The sequence below is a fragment of the Lissotriton vulgaris genome, chromosome 2_1, assembly GCF_964263255.1.
Source record: "Lissotriton vulgaris chromosome 2_1, aLisVul1.2, whole genome shotgun sequence".
NCBI lineage: Eukaryota > Metazoa > Chordata > Amphibia > Caudata > Salamandridae > Lissotriton > Lissotriton vulgaris.
This window is the reverse complement of record NC_141687.1, coordinates 862,522,096-862,542,894: the sequence shown is the minus strand read 5'-3', so window position 1 is coordinate 862,542,894 and position 20,799 is coordinate 862,522,096.

Below are 20,799 nucleotides of genomic sequence, written 5' to 3'. Positions count from 1 at the left end.
ATGTTGCAAGGTTTAGTCACGCTTGTTTCCCTCCCCAAATGAGTCATGTTAGTTGTGTTTTAAGCGTTTTAAAGAAAAACCTCCCAGAGTGATAAGGTAGATTAATAAATTGGTATAAGAATTTTGGTAGAAGGACCATCTTAATAAGAGATATTCTTCCTGCCATCAAGAGAGGTAGTTGCACCCACCGGGTTTTACTGTCCGTCATCTTATTTTTTTTTTTTTAATATATTTATTGAGATTTTATTTTTTTTTAAAAGTTATTCCCCCCTCCCCCCACAGGACAAATTCAACAAAATCTTGAATCAGGAACTAACAATACAATCTATTTACAACACATTGCTAATACTTTATATCATAAGAGCATGGAAGAAAATAAACGAAGAGAACTAAACCAGATAGAAAAAGATCAATGTTTACATAAGACGAGAGAAGGACAGGGAAAGAAAAAAAAAAAAAAAGGAAGACATTTACAAATTATTTATAGTTAACCACCCCTTTCCTCCATTCGTTAATCGGAGCCCAGATTTGTAGCCCCCTTATTCTACCCCTTTTCCCTTTCCGGGCGTAAATCGCATTTTCTATATTACAACTGTGTAACAACCTTGCTACCCACTGCTGTAACGTAGGGGGTGTTCTATCCTTCCAAGCCGTAGCTATACATATCCGGAATACTGCCATTGCTACAAAGAGAAAGTACTCTTGGTTACCTTGGGGGTATCATTTGCAACCCCTAACAGAATTAACTCTGGTTTTATCTTTACGTTCACTTTCAATGCCGCATTCCTGTTCCTGTGGACCCTGCTCTGTGAGTCCTGAATCTCTGTTATGTAATTGGTGAACTTGGGCGCCCGCACCATATTTGATAAAACTTTTCCCGGGCAGTCCCCTTCTCCGTACCCCTTCTCCGTATACTCTCGCCATATGGTATTTCCATCAAAAGTTGCATTCTCTATCTGCAGTGTCCTCACATTCTGTCATCTTGTCCCACAGCTTGGCCCTGGTAACACTCTTGTTTTCTTCGGTGAGGTCCCTCTCAAGAGCCTTGATATCCCTCTATAGTCTGCGTAGGTCCCCTCGTAAGTCCCTCGTATGCCCCCCTTAGAGATGCACCATCCCCTTGCAGTGACTTTAAAAGCCTCCCATACCGCTGTCAGATTATACACCGATGCTACATTGTGCACAAAGAAAGCCTGGATTTCCTGTTCAATCTCAATCCTAAAGACTGTATCCTGCAGAGGCATGGTGTTCAGGCGCTTGCTAGCATAGGGGGTTTGGTCTACCGGGGTTTGCATGAGAACCATCACAGGAGAGTGGTCTGAGTATGTGCGGGCTAGGTGAGTCACTGTTTCAAGCTAATGCACCATTCCCACTGATACAATTCATTAATCCAATCAGGACCATGTGGAGTGGACTGCAGAGTGATGTGTGCCTTCACTCTGCTAAGGATGTTTGTAACACCATGTGTTGAGTAGGTAATTAGTGTCTAACAGGTCCTTTAATGTTCTCTGCGTGTTCGTGTAGTGCAAGGAGGAGACCCAGGATCTATCCATCTGTGGGCTCACTACCGTATTGAAGTCCCCTCCCCAGATAACATAAGTGGTACCTAGCATTTGGATCTTACTCCATAATATGTATAGAGTTTGTGGATCATCGGTGTTAGGGCCATAATAACTGGTGATCGTCACGTCTTGTGAGTCTAATCACCTTCAAATTAGACAATACCCCCCGTTTGAATCTGTTTCCACCCCTCCCAACGCAAAGCTCACTCCACGCTTTATGAGAATGGCTTCTCCTCTAGAGTATCCAGAATATGACTAAAAGCAGCGGTGTGATGCCCATCTCATAGCAAACTGGGGCTTGGCCGCTGGGTTCAGGTGTGTTTCTTGCAATAGGGCTATATTAATATGGTGCCTTTCTAAGTACCCTATTACCTGTCTTTTCTTCCTAGGATTATTCAGGCCCAGGACATTGCATGATAATATGTTTAATTTTTTCTTATTTTTTGTAGTGTCTACCATATCTCCACCTCTTATGCATTAGACTGAAGTGTAAGTCTCTACCATTTGCATGCTGAATGAAATACTACCTGTCCGGGCTAGGACATCCTTCCCCCACCCACTCCGACACACCCAACTCATCGGGCATTTGTACCCTCCCCAACAGTTAGAACCTAGGATCAAACAAAAACAAAATATCACAATAAAGAAGATATGGGGGTACTCTTTCTTGGGGAATTCACTAGACTTGCCTACTCCCCTCCCCTTTTACACCCATATGCCACCCTTCCTTCAACAGACAAGTAGCTTCTGTGGGATGGAGGCGAGAGTGTTCGGGCGGAACAGTTTCAGTATGATATTTAATGTAATACGTCACCATAGTATGTTCATTCAAGAGGGTATTCCGCTAAAAGCAGTATTATTCGCATAGGTTGGAGCCTCTATCATCAGTCCGGGTTCGACATGGGTGAATGGGACCTTGGGCGGTTGGCGGGCCCCGTCTTCCATAGAGGATGCTCAGTGGCATTGTTTAAGGTACTCCTCTGCCTGTTGTGGGTTCTGGAAGAGGTGCTGTTTCCCTCAATGTGTTACTCGTAATTTCACCGGGTACAGAATTGCATATGGAATCTCCTAAGCCTGTAAATTTTTTCTTTACAGCCGCATACTTGCCTCGTGCCTCTTGCAGTGTTTGTATGAAGTCTGGGAAGAACGCTAACATCGTGTTTTCATAGGGGACCTGTTTCTTCTCCCGGGCAAGGCGTAAACAGTATCTCGGTCCCGATAATTCAGGAATCGAACTATCACCGGTCGCGGTGGTGCTCCTGGAGGCAGACGTGTGGTGAGGGATCTGTGTTCCTGTTCTACTGTCAGTTGCACAGAGAAGGAGTGTCTCCCAAACAGTTCAACAATAAGTCTTTCAATAAAATCTTCCATGCGACCTCTATTGGACGTCTCAGCCAGGCCAAGAATTCGAACATTGTTCCTTCTTGAGCGGGCTTCTAAATCCTCGTTTTTATCCGCGATTATCTTAAGAAGTTTGTCCATTTGTGAGACTCGCTCTTTATTTATTGTGGCCCCATCCTCCAGCTCGAATATTCAGTTTTCAGTCTCTTGGATCCGTTGGTCATGTTGGTCTAATTTGTGTTTCAAACAATCAATTGGGAAAGTGTAGAGGAGATGATAGAATCACCCTTCTGAACTAGACTTGTAGAAAATGGGATTCTATCAATGTGAGTAGTTATTAATTTGATACGATTTTGTATATTCTCTAAACTTGTGGATACACTGCAATTTGAAAATCAGGCCTCTCTGCGAGTGGCAGAAGGAGGGCACTGTGGTTTTTAAAATACCCCTCACACACTATGAATCCCATAGTGTCATTCTCCCATCATTGGGGTCTTCCCGTCCCTCTACGGGGCGGGGCGTGCTTCAACCTACGAGTGACGCGGGAGCACTTATATTTTTGACAATTGGTTATGTGATGTGATGAGGATAGTGATATGTGTTGGGGAGTGTAGAGACCTATTTACGTGAATGGTAGTGTAAAAAAAGGGTAAAAATTCCCTGGCTAGTCGAAAAAATTAACTTTAATGGCTTCGCAAGCTGGGAACATTAAAAAGGGGGTTAGTAAGTACAATTACAAGTGTGGTCTACTTTGTCGACATGACATGTTTCATAGGCAGACCCCTCCTGCCTACTCATCAGGACCTCTGTTGATCCCTACAAAAAACTCAATTCTAAACTAAATGTTAAATGCCTATGGTCCTAAAACTTAACAGCAAAAATCGGCTGCTAGGTTTAGCCTCGGGGCTTGAGTTGGGCCTCAGTGAGGCATTATCATGAAAAATGACCTAATATGGTCTATTTGAAGCGTGGTGATAGGGCCTCATGAGCCTGCGTCTTAGGGTGATTAGATGACTGGTTAGTGACTGCATGCCTAATCTGGCTTTCTTCCATACCCTTCAGCAGCTCCTGAAAAATTACTATTCTGACTTCAGGGGGTGCAACAGTAGGGTAAGTGTTGGATAGTGTAGGGGTAAAAATTACTATTCTAACTTCAGGGGGTGCAACAGTAGGATAAGTGTTGGATAGTGCAAGGATACTATGTGTTGTAATGCTATGCGTTGTAATAGTATGCGTTGTAATGACTGCGTTGTAATGGCATGTGTTGTAGTGGTGTGCGTTGTAGTGTCATGCGTTGTAATGGTTGCGTTGTAAATGCATGCGTTGTAATGGATGTTGCGTTGTAAAAGTTTCGTTGTAATGGTAGTGCGGTGTAAAAATTGCGTTGTAAAGGTTGTTTCCCCTCTACCCTTACATACACTGCCCCCAAGACAAAGCTAGCACCACTGGGGGGGGGTGGGGGGGGGCGGGCACCGGCTATGTGCCCGACGCCCCCCTCTCCTCAAAGTAGCACAGGGGCCCCACTCACCAGGTCTGCCGGACTCCTCCGGCCGGATCTGCAATTAGGACTCCTCAGCTGCACTCCGGGGCTCTCCCTCGCTCTTGGAAGCCCCGGGGGAGGGACGCCAGCTTCTGGCTTCTTCTTTGGGCAGCGGGGGGCTCTCTTCCAACACCGGAGCCCCGCCTGCACCTTCAGCCGCTCTCCTCTCCTCGCGCCGCGGTTGCGGGGGCAGGACTTCCGGTCTCTCTCTCCTGCTCACAGGAGCGCGGGGTGGGCGGGTGGGCTCCCGACTGCTTCCTGTCCCCGTCAAATGGCTTCCGGGTCGTCGTAGGCAGCGCGGAGGCCCTTGGATGGTTGCAGCTCTCGGCGGCAATCCTGGGTAGGCTCTCAGTTTAAATGGAAGTATAAGGCGGGGTAGGCACCCGCTATGCAGTGGGAACAAATAAACAGCCAGAAATACAGGGCTCCTACAAAAGTGACAGGAAAGCGCTCCTAGGCGCTAGGGGAACAAATCCAGCGCTACCAGGCGCTGCAGGGATAAAGAAGTAAAAGCAAAGCGCTCCCAAGCGCTAGTGTCCCCCAAAGTCCAGCAAAAGTTGTGTAGGAGGTGGGGTGGGCAAAGGCTGGGCCCAGGGGCCAGCTCACAGGGCCCTCCATGCAGGGAGGCAGTCCAAGTGGCGGTCTTTCTGGCGCCCGGTAGCAGCAGGTTAGGATCAGGAAGAACACTTTGTATGGGGTCACAGCCCCTTCTTATACACAGAAATCCTTTGTCTCAGGGTGCAGGGTGGGGGAAAACCAGACGCAGCTGGTTTTGGAGCACTCTGTTGTGCTCAGCCCCTGTCCCCATTCACTGGTCAGGCTAGGGACATCAGACACACCACAGGGGGTGGAACCAGCATTGTGTACTGAAAGCCCAGCCCTATTCAGGTCCCAGGTGCACTCCTCCCACCCATCTGGCTGTCAATCTCTCTATTACCACCGGGGCAGACCCATCCTGACTCCTGGAGCCAGGCACACCAGCCAGCTCCAGCCAATCACAAGCCAGACAGTCATTTCACCTTTATTACACAGACATGCCAACTTCTAGAAGTTTATGCCGCATATATCATTGCGCAGCATTTAATCTCACGAGTTCGCACATACCAAACTTGACCCTGCACTCCCCACGCATCAGGAACTACCAGGGACACACACATTCCCCTTGCATTCCTATGGGAGGGCAGGCCAACCTCACCACAGGCACACACTTTACCCTGGGACACAGTGGTATAGTGCGCAGAAGCCAAAAATCACTAACACCAGGTCACAACTAAAAGCAAAAAGTTTAGGGCTGAACCTGCCAGAAGGGCCAAGTCCAACAAGTCTGAACTGCCAAGCCATGTCTTCCCTGGACTGGAATCAAGCATCCTAGGACCGGTTTCTGGCTATCAGCCGCCATCAGCCAGGATAGCTTGACTCCAGTGGCTTAGTGAGCACAGGACCCACGTCTGGGCATACCCTTCGCACATAGGGCGAACAGCAAAACACACAAGATGATGGACGGAATGTTCCACATTGGCAAAACATTCACCCCCAGTCACAGATCTGGGTTTAATCCATCGTTATTTTGCACACCACACCACCCCAGTTCAGACATAGCCATATGCAAATCAGTCTTGACCCTGTGCCTCATGGGAACAGTCCAGCCCGAACTACCAAGACATGTCTTCCCTGGACCGGAATCAAGCATCCTAAGACCGGTTTCTGGCTATCAGCCATCATCAGCCAGCATAGCTGGACTCCAGTGGCATAGTGAGCACGGGACCCACGTCTGGGCATACCCTTCCGAACAGCAAAACACACAAGATGATGAATGGAATGTTGCACATTGGCAAAACATTCACACCAGTCACATATCTGTGTTTAATCCATCGTTATTTTGCTCACCACGCCACCTCAGTTCAGACCACCCAGCATCACTCAGTGGTCCGCTCCAGCGTTGATTTAACCGCACCGCCAGCATCAGCAACAATTCCGGTGACGATTTATATATTTTTATGATCCTTTTCACATCACAGGATGATGATTATAAACGTTTTACAGTCTGGGTCGCAGGAGCCTTACTGGTGTGCTGCCATTTTGGTTGCGCGCCACCTAGCGCCCCAAGGTTTGAAATGTAACCTTGGGAGTGGATCCCCTACAATAATTTGCAGCAGGATTTGTGGAGCATATGGAAAAAACTAAGACACAAAGCCCTTAAATAATACCATATGCAGTTGTTGCGAGTCAGAAGGGGGAGGAAAGTCATATTATTTGCACAAGTATAACCTCGTATCCTCCTGAGGCGGAAGCCGGGAGTTAGCTGTAATTCTTTTTAAAACTTTGTGTGTCACTTGTTATACTGCTGATTTTAAAAGCACCTACCTGCCCTGGCACCACAGGACTCGGATCCTGAGCACACCGCACAGCTGTCTCTGCGCTGTCAGCGGACTTAGAAATGACAAACAATTCACGGCGCCTTTGCCGGCGTGCAGATAGGCCACGCCCCCTTGGAGGCCACGACTCACGCAATAAATCATGTGCATTCACCGTACGCGCAGCGGACGGGCGCAGCGGGCGCGCCTAAGGCAAGCCCGTCTTCGCCCGTCATCGCCAAGACATCGCCTCTCCCCTGTTCAAATCACACGGATGGCGTACCATTATGATAAAAACTACCTCCTTGCACTTAACCCGGGCCAACACTGTGACAAGCTAGTGGGCTGCATTGGACAGACCGATCTACATTGTAAATCCTGTAATTTAGTCATATCTAAGCCGAGCCTACCTCGACACCAAGCCAGCATGAGAAAACATACTCTGCTCACGATCCTCCAGCTTAATGTCAGGTCCCTGGTAAAGCACCACCCTGAGGTCAACACTCTATTGACCGATGAGAACCCAGACATACTGTTCCTGTGCAAAACCTGGCTCAAGGATGAGCTAACCAGCACTCCAAATCTCACGCTGCCGGATGGATTCTCTACGATATCCATCAATAGGGACTCCAGGGGAGGCGGCATTGCCGTTATCTACAGAACGCTATACTCCTGCTCCTTTCTGAAGGGAGACATCACGGGATGTGAGTGCGCCCGCTTCAAAATCACCACTAGCCCTCACTTCTCCCTCTCAGGCCTTTTCATCTACCGACCCCCGGGGCCCACCTCTAAATTCACGGAGGAACTCCTAGAGGTAGCCCACGCCTTGGTCATGAGCTCCGCCAACTTTACTATTTTGGGAGACCTTAATCTCCACTTTGACTCCACGTCGGATCCCACCATCAGTAACCTCTTGGCAGACCTAACAGCCCTACAACTGATCCCTCTTATTCAGTCCACCACACACTCTGCTGGTCACCTACTCGACCCTGTGTTCACTAATATCTTGGAAGCCAGAGCCGACCCACCTAAACCCATGGGCTGGACTGATCACTTCCTCATTAAATTTGTGATATCAGTCGATATCCAACCCAACAAGGACTCGCCTCCTTCCTGTCTTAAGCGGCCCTGGCATAAACTACAAAATAAGGACCACTTTGCCATCTTAGGAGAACCTACCCTCGCAACCACTAATGACATTAGTACGTCCTATGCCTCTTTTCAAGATTGGATCACTAAAGGACTCGACGCCCTCATACCTGCCAACTGGACTAGAGGACGCAGCACCCCCTCTAACCCATGGTATAATGATAATCTGAAACTTCTTAGAAAGGAATGCAAAGTAGCAGAACGTAACTGGAGAAAGGACTATATGGACAAGGACAAAGCTCTCTACCTGTCCAAACAAAAATCATACCATAAAGCTATACGCGCGGCCCGCGCATCCTTCTACTCCAAGGAAATCGACTCCAGCTCCAACCCTACGAAAACCATTTTTAAACTGGTTCAAAAGCTGCATAACTGTGGCAATCCTGTCTCGTGCATTTCTTCCACTCAGCAGTGTGAGGACCTCGCCACCTTTTTTATTAAAAAGGTGAGGAAAATTTATACCACCTTCCCACAGAATCCTTCTGGCTGCACTAGTTCCTCCAACTCTTCTTTTAAAGGCACCAGACTCACTTGCTTACCTGCAATTTCCCACGGGGACCTAGCTAAACTCTGTAGAAAGGTGAAATCAGGCGCCCCTCCAGATCCCATGAGACCGGCTCAATTTCTAGAGGCTCTGGACTTCTTTCTTCCATCCTTGGCCACACTCCTCAACCTCTCCTTCTCTTCGGCAACTGTTCCTACCTGCTGGAAACAGGCATGGGTCACCCCCATTATCAAAAAGCCGACCCTGGACCCCACAAACCCGGAGAACTACAGGCCCATCTCACTGCTTCCCTGGGTGTCCAAACTAGCAGAAGGCCATGCTAACACCGTACTATCAGACCACATGGCCCAAAATAACATCTTGGACCCCTCCCAACACGGATTCCGGCCAGGGCATAGTACGGAGTCCGCCCTTCTATCCACCACCGAACATCTCCGGAAGGTACTAGATGCCGGTCAAAGTGCTGCGCTGATCTTACTTGATCTCAGCGCAGCCTTTGACACGGTCTCCCATAACATCCTGCTGAGTTGCCTGGAAGATATAGGGATCAGTGACCAGGCCCTTGATTGGTTCCGCTCGTTCTTGACGGGCAGATCCTTCCGTGTCTCGGCACCCCCGTTCACCTCCCTATCTCACTCTATCGGCCAAGGAGTCCCGCAAGGTTCGGCACTCAGTCCATCCCTTTTTAACCTGTATGTGCAGCCTCTCGCGGCAGTGGCCAGAGAATGGGACCTCACGCTGGTGTCGTACGCCGACGACACACAGCTGGTAATCACCCTCACTGAGGCCCCCTCAACCTCTGCCAAGATGGACTGGCTGCAGTCGCCCATTGGATGACGGATAACTGCTTACAACTGAACGCAGGGAAAACTGAGGTGCTGCTCCTTGGCAAGAACCCCAGCTGTTGAAGCGACCACTGGTGGCCATCCTCGCTGGGCACCACTCCTCCCCCTAAATCCTTGGTAAAAAACCTGGGAGTCTGGTTGGACTCCTCGCTGAGCTACCAAACTCACACCAAAAGAGTAGCAGCTACGTGTGTCGGCCTACTAAGAAGCCTTAATCCCATTCTTGTGTTCTTCGATCCCAAAACACGTCAGCTCATAGTCCAATCCATCATCCTCTCCCGGCTGGACTATGCCAGCGTCCTATTGCTAGGCACTAATAAAGCAGAGACAACTAGGCTTCAACGAATTCAGAATTCTGCGGCCAGGGCTATTGTTGGCCTTCCAAGAAAATGCTCTCCTAGAGCTACCATACAAAGACTCCACTGCCTCTCAGTGGAAGCCCAAATCCAATTAAAGGCCCTTACCACTGCCTTTAAAATCCTCAAAACTGATGGCCCTGAACTCCTCCGCCCGCTTCTAACACCCTACACACCTAGGGCAACATCTAGTAGTGGTTCCCCGCACGAAACTCTGCCGTGTCGGGGGTCGCTCTTTCAGAGTTTTAGGAGCAAAACTCTGGAATTCCCTTCCCCCAAACATCCGCCGCCTTGACAATCTGTCCGCCTTTCGCAAGGCAATAAAAACTCACCTGTTCCCACCGCCTTAAACCCTTTACCTCCCCCCCCCCCCTCTCAGTAGGTTATGCTATGGTTTCTCAGCGCCGGGACGCCCCGTTGCTGGGGCAGCTGTCGTGCTTCAACAAACTCGTAACATAACATAACAAGTCGGTAGGCCAGCATTTTTATGGCAATGTACTCTAATTGATGTTCAGCCAGCCAATGGCACAATCACTGTAATTGAGCTGCCCGGTAACAATGTTCAAAGTGTGGGGCTCCCAAGCCCCTTTATCTGTTAGGAGCCTAAACGTTCGTCAGGGCCACTCTACTTTTTTCCATTGCACAAATCAGTTCCCACTATATGATATTTAAAGTGCAAAAATGTTTTCTGGGAGGTATAATGGTAGATTGCTAAAATAGTACAGTAACCGGGGCAGGTCTGCCATTGCAGAAAGAGCAATGTGGTGTGACACTGATAGCAGAAACGTTGATCACAAGGCCACCTGGCTGTGGAGTGCTGCTAACTCCTTGGTAACGTTGGTAAAGTTGCCATCTAGCAAATCTTGTTTCTGATTGTAGATGTTTATTCCCAAAAAGCAAATTGTGTCTCCCTGCCATTGCAGCAACTCATTACCCTTGGACATCTGCATATCCTGTGTGCAAGGAAGAAGGCTTGAATTGTACCAATTTACACCGAGACCAGATATGCTAGCATATGAATTAAGGGTTGATTCAATAGCATCAGGTATCTCAGTCATGTCCCTCAGATACATCAACATATGGCCAGTGTATAAGGACATTGAGGGGGGATGGTCCCCCAGGGGTATGCCTCATGCATCGTCATTGTGCCGCAACCTAATAGCCAAAGGCTCCACCACAAGAGCAACAATCATCGGAAATGCAATAGGTCTTTCATTTGTTGGAGTAGGAGCTATTGGCATTGTAAATGGCAATGTTTTTTGCTATTGCAATAGGTCTTGTATTTATTGGATCTATTGCCATTGTAAATGGCAATGTTTTTTACCTATGTGTTATGGAGTGTATGTATGTAATGTAGCCTCTTTTCGGAAACTAAAGCGATTTGTAAGGTGTAGTCCTAGTTCATTTCCAGTCAACTCAAAAGTGCAGATTCTACATTGGTCCAACACAGCATAGACCTAAGCGTATTCAATCATGTTGCATCTAAATGGTGATGGGGAAGTTGCAAAGTGTGTGCAATGTAATAGGTGCGTGGGAAACCAAGAGAGACCAAGAGAGAGCTTTCTGGCACACAGCCCACACTATGTAATCAGCAGAACATGGGAATAAGTAAATGATGATACAGAAGACCTTGAAGGGACAGGAGTCTCTGCTTCTAGCTTTATACTCCAACACGTTCGACAGGCAGGATTCAGGTTGCGTGTTGGAAAAAAGACTTAAAGCGTATGAAAGCAAAACGGCAAACTCTGATGTTTGGGCTGAATACAGTTTCTGCCTTTGTACTGAATGATTCAGGAAAATCAATATTCATAAAACAAACAACAAAGAACATTTTCAGAAGTTGCAATGCGTCTACTAATGATTTATTTTAAATATACGTTTTTACTAACTGCACAACGTCTAATGGGTAAATAAACAAAGGAAGAGTGTCCGTCAGTATGGCGTTAAAGAAGTGAATATAGCACGTAAAATATGAGGCCAGATGTAAGTGGTCAAAGGACTGGACCAGCTTTCAAGAAAAAATACTTGATTTTTTCAGGAAACCCTCACTCACCCTAGTGGTGACATGCTTCATCATCGGGTCCACTAGGGAGATAGAGTACCTCCCCAGTGTGCTGCGACGCCAGGAGACTGCGGAGCAGGTTTTGTGAGAGTGAAGAGTGAAAAAAGTTAAGTGTGATTAAAAATGCCAGCGGTTGTCCCAAAAAAAACATTTATTAGCTGGTCAACTTGACATATTAAAATTAAATTGACTATGTGCAGGGAAACTAACCAAAAGAAATACTGGTGTTTCCCTGTTAGGGGAAGGTCAACATGTTTCTGCCCTTTAAGTGTGTGAATTTACAGGGCTTTCGTCAGGACCAGTATGCGAGTGTTGCCTCAACAGGTATGGGCGCGCTAAGGCCCACCCTGCCAAAGGCTGTGAAAGTTAAAAATAGCACTATGTGTAAAAATGGTGCGTTAAAAATACAAACCAAAAGGCTAGGGGATTTACCTCTGTTGCGAGGAGCCCAGAAGTTTGTACACAAAGTGAACCACGCCCCATAGATTCAGGGGGGGGGGTGGGAGCGACAATGGCACACTGCCCGCAACGCTCAGCACCCACTCGGCACCTAGCTGTCCCCCGCTGGATCTCGTGGAACACAACCCCCCCATTCCCACTCTAACCCCACGCAAGTGTGTATAAAATGCATTCAACACTTGGGTGTAATGTGATAGGTATGCCACAGATCTCAGGCCCACGCGGCACAGCTCGTTTATACGTCCTCCTCTCGTTCCACTGGGGGATCCAATGACAGCCCCCTATAATCAGCCCACCGCTTCCAGATCTTAAAATGCTTACGGGGGCATCCCCTTGCTTCAAACACCGGTCTCTCGAGTCCCATGTAGTAGTCCAGGACAGCTTTCCATGCACACAGGGGGGGGGGCTCGTTCTCCCTTCCACGCTCGGGCCAGGTCTCGTTTGGCAACAACAAGTCCCAACAACAGTAAATGGCGCTTATATATGTTTCCACCAACACCCTCCATTACATGGAGCAACCCTAACCGATGGGTGCGGGGGAGATCCCGCCCCAGGACCTCAGACAGGCAGCCCCATACACCTCTCCAGAAACTAGACAGTCTAGCACACGACCATACAGTATGCAGCAGCGTACCCGTTGCGGCCCCACAGCGTAGACACTCCGGAGACCCAATCAGTCCCGCCTTCCACAGTTGCTCTCGGGTGTAATAGGCCCTATGAAGATATCTGGATTGGATTAACCTAAGCCGCATTGCAATTGCGGTCCCTCGTGGGGATTCCAGGGCCTCCCTCCAATCCTCCTCGTCTAGAGGACCAACATCCACCTCCCAGGCCGCCCTAAGGGGAAGCAATGTGGAGGAGCAATGAGTAACCAGCGTCTGGTAGATGCGGGAGACCTTCTTATCCCCAAGGTCTCCCATAAAGACCTTCGCTTCGACTGGACTGAACTCAGGGAGCGACTCCAAGTGAGCAATACTGGGGGCCAGCGCATGACGCAACTGTAAATAGCGAAAGAATTGAGATTGGGGCATGTGGAACTCAGTACTGAGCTCCTGAAACGATTTGAGGGTGACCCCGGACATCACATGACCCAACAACGAGATCCCAATGGCATCCCAGCCATCAAAACCCGCCAGAGTAGAAGGCTCTGGGAGCTGTCCATTGTTCCACAGCGGCGTTTCCGCCGTTAGCTTGCCCCCCCAGCCCATACGGCGCAGCGCCTGTCTCCATACAGCGAAGACCACTTTCGTGACACACGGCAACGACCGCCGCAACCGGGCTGAGTACAAGATCGTGTGTAGCGTATTTTCCCCCATCAGCGAGCGCTCTAGAGCATAGGCTGGGTCCCCCCTGTCGCCATACCACCATTCATTAAGTATGAGCAGTTGAGAGGCCTGGTAATAGGACAACAGATCGGAAGTGGCCAGACCACCACAATATGTGGATAAGAAGCATGTCCGCAGCGCCACCCTGGCAGCTCCCCAGCCCACAGGAAGCGGCCCAAAACAGAATTGACTTGTCGAAACCACTGGGGGTTGATGGGGTGGGGGTAGTTCTGTAGTTGATATAGAAGGAGCGGGAGCGCTACCATCTTGAAGATCGCAGACCTACCGAATATGGTTAGAGGCATCCTAGACCACGTTTTGGTATCTGCCTGAACTCGCTCCCATACAGGCACTATATTGCGTTCCCAAGCAACTTTCGCCAATTCCGACAGGAACACCCCCAGGTACTTCAATCCTTCGGACGCTACCCGCAATCCCGACGCCCAGGGGTCCGTTATAGCTCCACCCCCCAGCACCCACAGAGTGGACTTGTGTAGGTTTAGACAAAGGCCGGAAACCTCCCGGAAAATACGCATAATTTCTAATACTCGGGGCCCTGAGCAGCGCAAATCTGTAAGGAAGAAGAGGACATTGTCTGCATACAATGCAATTCTGTCCACTAGGTTACCATTCCACACAAAGCCCCGCATCTGTGCATCAATGCGCACCCAAGAGGCCAGGGGCTCCATAGCCAGGGCGAACAGGTATGGGGACAATGGGCATCCCTGCCTGGTTCTCTGTCCAATCTGAAACTTTTCCGAGATCGCCCCGGCGACCTGCACCGAGGCCGTGATATCTGTATATAGCAGTTTGAGGTATGACAAAAACACCGGGCCCAAATTGAGACGGGGCAGGAGTGCAAATAGGTACGACCAGCTAACTGAATCGAAGGCTTTGTCAATGTCCGCCAGCAGCAAAGCTGCCTGTTCCCCCATGGCCCCCATGGCATCCACCGCCGCCTGTGCCCACCGGATGTTGTGACGCGTCGCCCTATGAGGCATGAATCCGGCCTGATCAGGGTGGACCAGGTCTGTAATGTACGGAAGAAGGCGGTTCGCCAGTGCCTTCGCCAGTATTTTGGCCTCGATGTCTAGCAGGGATATGGGGCGATACGAGTCATGCCTCTCAGGGGGTCTACCTGGCTTTTGAAAGACCACAATTTCGGCATGGCGCCAATCAGATGGTAGCCTGCCCTGCGTTCGTGCCGCCTCAAGTGCACATCGGTAATGGGACCCTAATTGGAGGTGAAATTTCTTATAGAACTCACATGGGTAGCCACTCGGCCCGGGTGCCTTCCCGGTGTTAAGCTGCCCCAGTGCCTCCCCCAGTTCTTCAGCTGTAAGAGGAACGTCAAGTGCCTTTCTGGTCTCATCCGAGACCGCTTTCGGCGGCAGGTCATCAATGAATTTAACTACCTCGTCCGCTGCCAGACAATCTCGTGGAGCATATTGCGCCTTGAAATAGCGGGCAAAACTCGCCGCCAGTTCAGCAGGGTCTGTAATCGCCACCACGTCCTCAGCAGTGAGGCCTGGCAGTGTAATCGGTTGAAGACTGCGTTGACATAGCCTATGGAGCATCGTACAGGACTTAGTTCCCCACTGATATATTCTACTCTGCGTGGCTAGCCACGCCTGTTTAGCCTCATCGAGTAATATAGAAGCATAGGACTGCTGCGCTTGCAGGAGCAACAGTATCGCAACCTCATCTTCCCCTCCGCGGCTTCGCTGTTCCAAGGCCTCCACCAGTGCAGCTGCCTCAGTAATTGCCTCCCGGTGTTTCCGACGGGCGGCCACACACCATGCAATGTCGATCCCCCGTATAGTGGGCTTCATCGCTTCCCAAACCACTACTGCATCAACATCATCCACTAGATTCTCCCGCCAGTAATGGTCAACCGCCTCCCGTATGTGTTGGACATATCCGGGCTGCTGTAGATGCCACAAGGACATCCTCCATCGGAATGGTTGTCGTTTCGTATGAAGCTCTATCTTGATTGAGACTGGGGAATGATCAGACAGCCCTCTCGGTAATATCTCGGCCTCCCGCACCCTACTCAGGCATACACTAGGCACAAACACATGATCCAGCCGTGAGAAGGAGCCATGCACCGCAGATACATTCGTGTACTCACGTGCTGTAGGGTGCATATGTCCCCACACATCCACCATAGCATGCAACCGGGTAGGGGGGAGGGGAGGAGCACCCGCTGTCATTCCCTGTCACCTCTGACGGTCTACACAGACATCCATCACCTCATTCCAATCCCCCCCAACCACCGCCAAGGACTCCGGGATATCCTCCCATACTGTAAACAACTTCTCGGACAAGGCCCACTGCAGAGGAGGAGGGGCATAGACACTTCCAAAAACCACTGGTTCAGCACCCACCATCCCTTTGACAAAGATATAGCGACCCTGCGGGTCTGCCCACTGCTTCTCGTGAACGTAGGCCACCCTGCGATGTACTAAAATAGCAACACCTCTGGACCCTCTAGAAAATCCGGCATGAAAGACCTGGTGAAAACCAAACCTCTGCAAACTAAGTACCTTCGATCCCAGCATGTGTGTTTCTAGTAGCAAAAGCACATCAGCAGCCTCCCTTTTCTCCCAGCGCAAGACAGCCCCACGTTTAATCTTATCGAGCATCCCCCGGACATTCCAGGTTACCACATGTAGGGACTCGCCATGGAGTGTATTTGACAGTTCAGCCATAGTCAAGTGAGATCCCCCAAGCAAGCCCTCTGCACCACTCCCACACACCCCACACCCTACACAGTACATCAGAAAACAGCACGTGCAGTCCCCCCCACCTACCCCAGAACCCCCAAACAACAACATCTACCCCTACCTGAACCCGCGCCCAAGCCACCCCCAACACTTCCACTCTCACCTCCCCTGTCCCCCACTCCCCCCACCCCTATACCTCATAGAACTCTGAAGTACCTGTCGCGGCATGGACAACCCCGGGCCCAAAACGGAGGGCCCAGGACCAACCATACCAATGGATCCCAACATCCCTTGGAAACAGTAAAATCAACCCCCTCCCCAAGTCAACTCCCACCGCATGTGGAGGTTGGTAGCCCCTATCAAGTTGCCTCCCGAACCTCAACCGTAATACCACACATGGTCAAGGCACCACTCAGAACAAGCAGATTCGGCAGTGGTGGCGCTGCCAACAATGAAGTCTGGCCTTGGGACCCCCGGCAGTTCGAGTCCACACCTTCCGTAGAGAAATGCAGGTCACCCCAGGTTCTCAACGACCATTCTCAGATTGATCGGACTCCACTGTTCCACTATCCCGTGTCGCGCTGGTGGAGACGGATCTCTTGCGTGATCGGGACCTCCGATGTCGTCCACCCCGGGCCGGCCAGTCCTTCCGCTCCTGTGACGAGCCCCTTGAGCCACCTGGGTCCAGACCCGGCTGGGCATGCGGCCTGATCCGTACAGTTTCGTCAGTCCATTTGAAGACGTCTTCCGGGGAATCGAAAAAGTGAGTCAGGGACTGGTAAACCACCCGCAGGCGGGCCGGGTACAGCAGAGAGTATTGAAGTTTCAAGCCCCGCAACTTGGCCTTGGCAGCTATGAAGGAATGGCGTTGCTGCTGCACAAGCTTAGTGTAGTCGGGAAAAATCATAATCTTCCGATTTTCATAGGAGATGGAGCCTCTGGTTCTTGCTTCCCGCAAAATAACGTCTCAATCATGATAATTCAAAAGTCTGGCAATCACTGGTCTGGGACGCTTGCCCTCCGGCGGCCTCTTGTTAGGGCCCGATGTGCCCGCTCAATTACGAAGCAATTGGAGAGAACTCCCGGGGGGAGCCAGCTCTCCAGCCACTGGGACAGGAACTGCTCCATATTGTCCTTCTCACATCTCTCTGGAAATCCCACAAAGCGGAGGTTGTTCCTGCGTGCGCGCCCTTCAGCATCCTCCACTCGAGACGCGAGGTTCTTTTGGACGTGTTCCATCTCTGCCATTTTCCGTTTCAGGGTCCCAACGTCGTCCTCAACCACCGAAATCCTGGATTCTGCCTCCGTAATCCGTGCCACCGCATTCCGTAAATCCTGGTGCAACAGAGTCACAACCGCGCCCACTGCCCCAATCTTGGCGTCCAGCATGTCCCTGGACTGGGTGATTGCCACCATTAGCGCCGCATTGTCCGGCCCGCTCCATTGCCTCCACCGGATGCGCCGGGCCCTCCACTGGGCCCTGTAAACTTATCAATGAGTCCTTGTTTGGACGGACCGCCACCTCCCCATGTCATGGCTGTGTACAGTCCCTGTTCCACTGTACCACGAGTGTCTGCGCTAGTGTGGGCTCCACAGACCGCCAAGAGCGTCCAACACCGACCAGCGCAGTGGGCCCTCAACTCCTGGGTGAAGGCGGCCGCGGCTCCACGGATACCAACGTCAGGCAGGCTCCCTCGCCGAACCAAACTGTGTGCCACAATTCAATTTAAAGCCGGCCCTTGGTCTGCACTCACAGCGCCGGCCGCCTCGTGGGTGTATAGTCTCGTGGCCCACCCGCGCTCGATCACTCTATGCCACTACACCGGGCATCACGCGGCCACCCACTCCAGTGCACGACCTCCTTAACACCACAGCCGGCCCCAACAGGTCGGCGATCCCAGGGGAGTCACTCACTGCTTATAAATAGTCCTGGGGCAGTGCCTGGGTCACCGGTCTCTCAATGGCCCACAAGTTGCCCCAGGGGAGGGCACTGCAGCCTCACCGACAGTTCGCTATGGCCCCACACCAGGATCGTGGCCACCCAGGTCTCGCCACTGGTCTGCCTCAGCTCGAGGCCGGGGCTGGCCCCTGGATCGCGAAACTCGAGGCCCCGGCTGCCCGTAGTCCGCGCAGGCCTCAGCGGTTCCTCCTCGCAGCGGGCGCCTCCTCCACGAACAGGATGGCAACTCGGGGCACAGCCACGGCCCCACCAGCTCCCGGTGTCACAAACTTCAGCTGGTATGCCGCCTGGCCGGTCTGCCCACCGGTCGCTGCCCACTGGTCCTCCGCTCGGCTGCCTCAAAATCGAGGTCCCGGCTCAGCTGACGAGCACCAGGCCGCACGCCTCCGCCAGCGATTCAGCCGCACCGGACCACCCAGGAGCACCGTTCGCTACACCGGAGAGCTCCCGGTACTGCCAGACACACTCGCTGCACAGGTGGTACGGTGTATGGGCTCGGGGGCCAGGATAATTGAGCAAATTATGTCCGGGCCGGCGGGAGCTCTACAAAGCTGCGACCGCCATCTTCGCCCGCTAAGCCACGCCCCACCGAACTCCATCATTTTTAACACATTTCTAAAAGGACATAAATGTTTGCTTCAGGTGAAATCTGTTGTGTAATTTTGCTGTAATTGCTTAGTTCACTACATATTCATAAAAGAACTTTACTGTTCTAAGATGGCCACCAAATGATTTGAATGAGGTGAACAAACAGCTACCAATTTTATAGCCCACAACTACTCTTCCCATGATTTCTAATCAATCCTATAACATAATGCTTTATTGATACAGCTGATAAAAAAACACTGCAGAACACATGGCTTGCGCGCACTGTTCTTATTCATATGTTAAAAACATATACACACAATTAAATAACGGCCTGGTTATATAGGTTCCATATTGCTATTGACATGCAGCGCTTAAAGTATCTGAATGTGCTGACACACAGATTAACAAGCCCACTCTCCCTTAAAAGGAAGGCCAAACCAAACCAACAACCTAAGTGTCACAAGTGACGGTAGACAACGAAATGTGCCAAAAAGGGTAAAAAAAATACAAGCAATGGAGCGGGAGGCTTAGTGTAGGAGGCAGCTCTAACACAACTGTGGCATTAAGAGGAGGTGGGAGGGAGGAATGCTATATTTACATGTAAGCACCTATGGCACCGAAGCTGAACAGAGGCAAACAGTAACAGAGTGGGAATCAGATAAAGAACCATTGCGGAATGAGGCAGTACTTAGTCCCTGCTATGTAGGGGAAAAGAAGGGAAAAAGTAGGGACAAAGAAGCAGGACGGACGACTAGCAAGCAAGGATTTTTAAAGACATTGAAACAAACAAATCAAAAGCAGGGGGATGGCTTTAAGCTCACAAGAGAAGTTACAACAGGTCTCAAATGCTTGACCTAAAAATAAGGAGTGAAAGTGGACAACACTGTCTGGTTCCTTGTAGAATTGAGATTGGTACTGATATGAGTACCCCTATATCAACTCTTGCTCATGGTGCCGTTTAAAGCAATTTAACCATGGGCAGCATATTACTAACTATTCTATATCTCTCTAGTGTAGCAAAAAAATAATCTTGCTCCATGGAGTCAAATGCTTTTTTCAAGGTCCACTACCATGCAGTCCACACGTGGCCAGAAATAGGAGGCAAACTCCTTAGTTCGGTAATTCTGGCACAAAACCATTCTGGTCAGCGTGGATAAGCAAAGGGAGCAGTGGAATAAGGTGAGTTGCCAGAATTTTGCTAAAATTATTGTAGTCTGAGTTAAGTAAAGCCAGGAGTCCATAGGTTCATAAGTTTATATTTCGCCTTTATCCTTGCCAGGCTTTGAGACTGATATAAGAAGGGTGTAGGAACTGGGGTCACCCATTCCCCGGGGGTAGCCTGGCATGAGCAGGTAGGCACCCGAAAGCTTAGGTGTTAAGCGACTACACAGCACACGCATCCACTGAGACAATAAAAGGCACGCAATGACTGACGCCACTCCAGTGAGTTTGATTAAAAATCAAATAACTTTTATCTACGCTCAAGGTTCAGGAGTGGAAAATCACAGTATCAATGTATTTCATCACAGGGGAGTAAAGGGAGCAGTTCTATATCCAATTTAACACATCGCAATAAACATTTCATGAAAGAATTAGCATCTCATTACTTCACAGTAAACCAGGGTAAAACATTTTATTAAGCATTACCTATCAAGGCACCCCGCGAATGTGAGCCTCTCATTAAGCGTGGACAACCAGCTCACCAGGCAAGGATGAGCATATCATGTTGTGAGAGTCCACATGTCTTCAGGTAAGTAACCTGTACAGTAGGCACATCAATTAACCTCTCACCAAGCAAGGGTGAACATTACATAAAACTCCTTGGCAGGATTAAACGGGTCATTAGACAGGAAGAAACAGTTCATTAAAGGTTGTGCAACAAACAGCTCATTAATCTGGGATAAACCATTGAACAGGTAGGAAGAATCACCTCCTGGGCATAGGAACAACGTTTCCTTAGGCATTAAATGACCAGGCCCCCAGCAAGTGTGAGCATAACATTAGGCGAGTAAACATTTCATCATTTA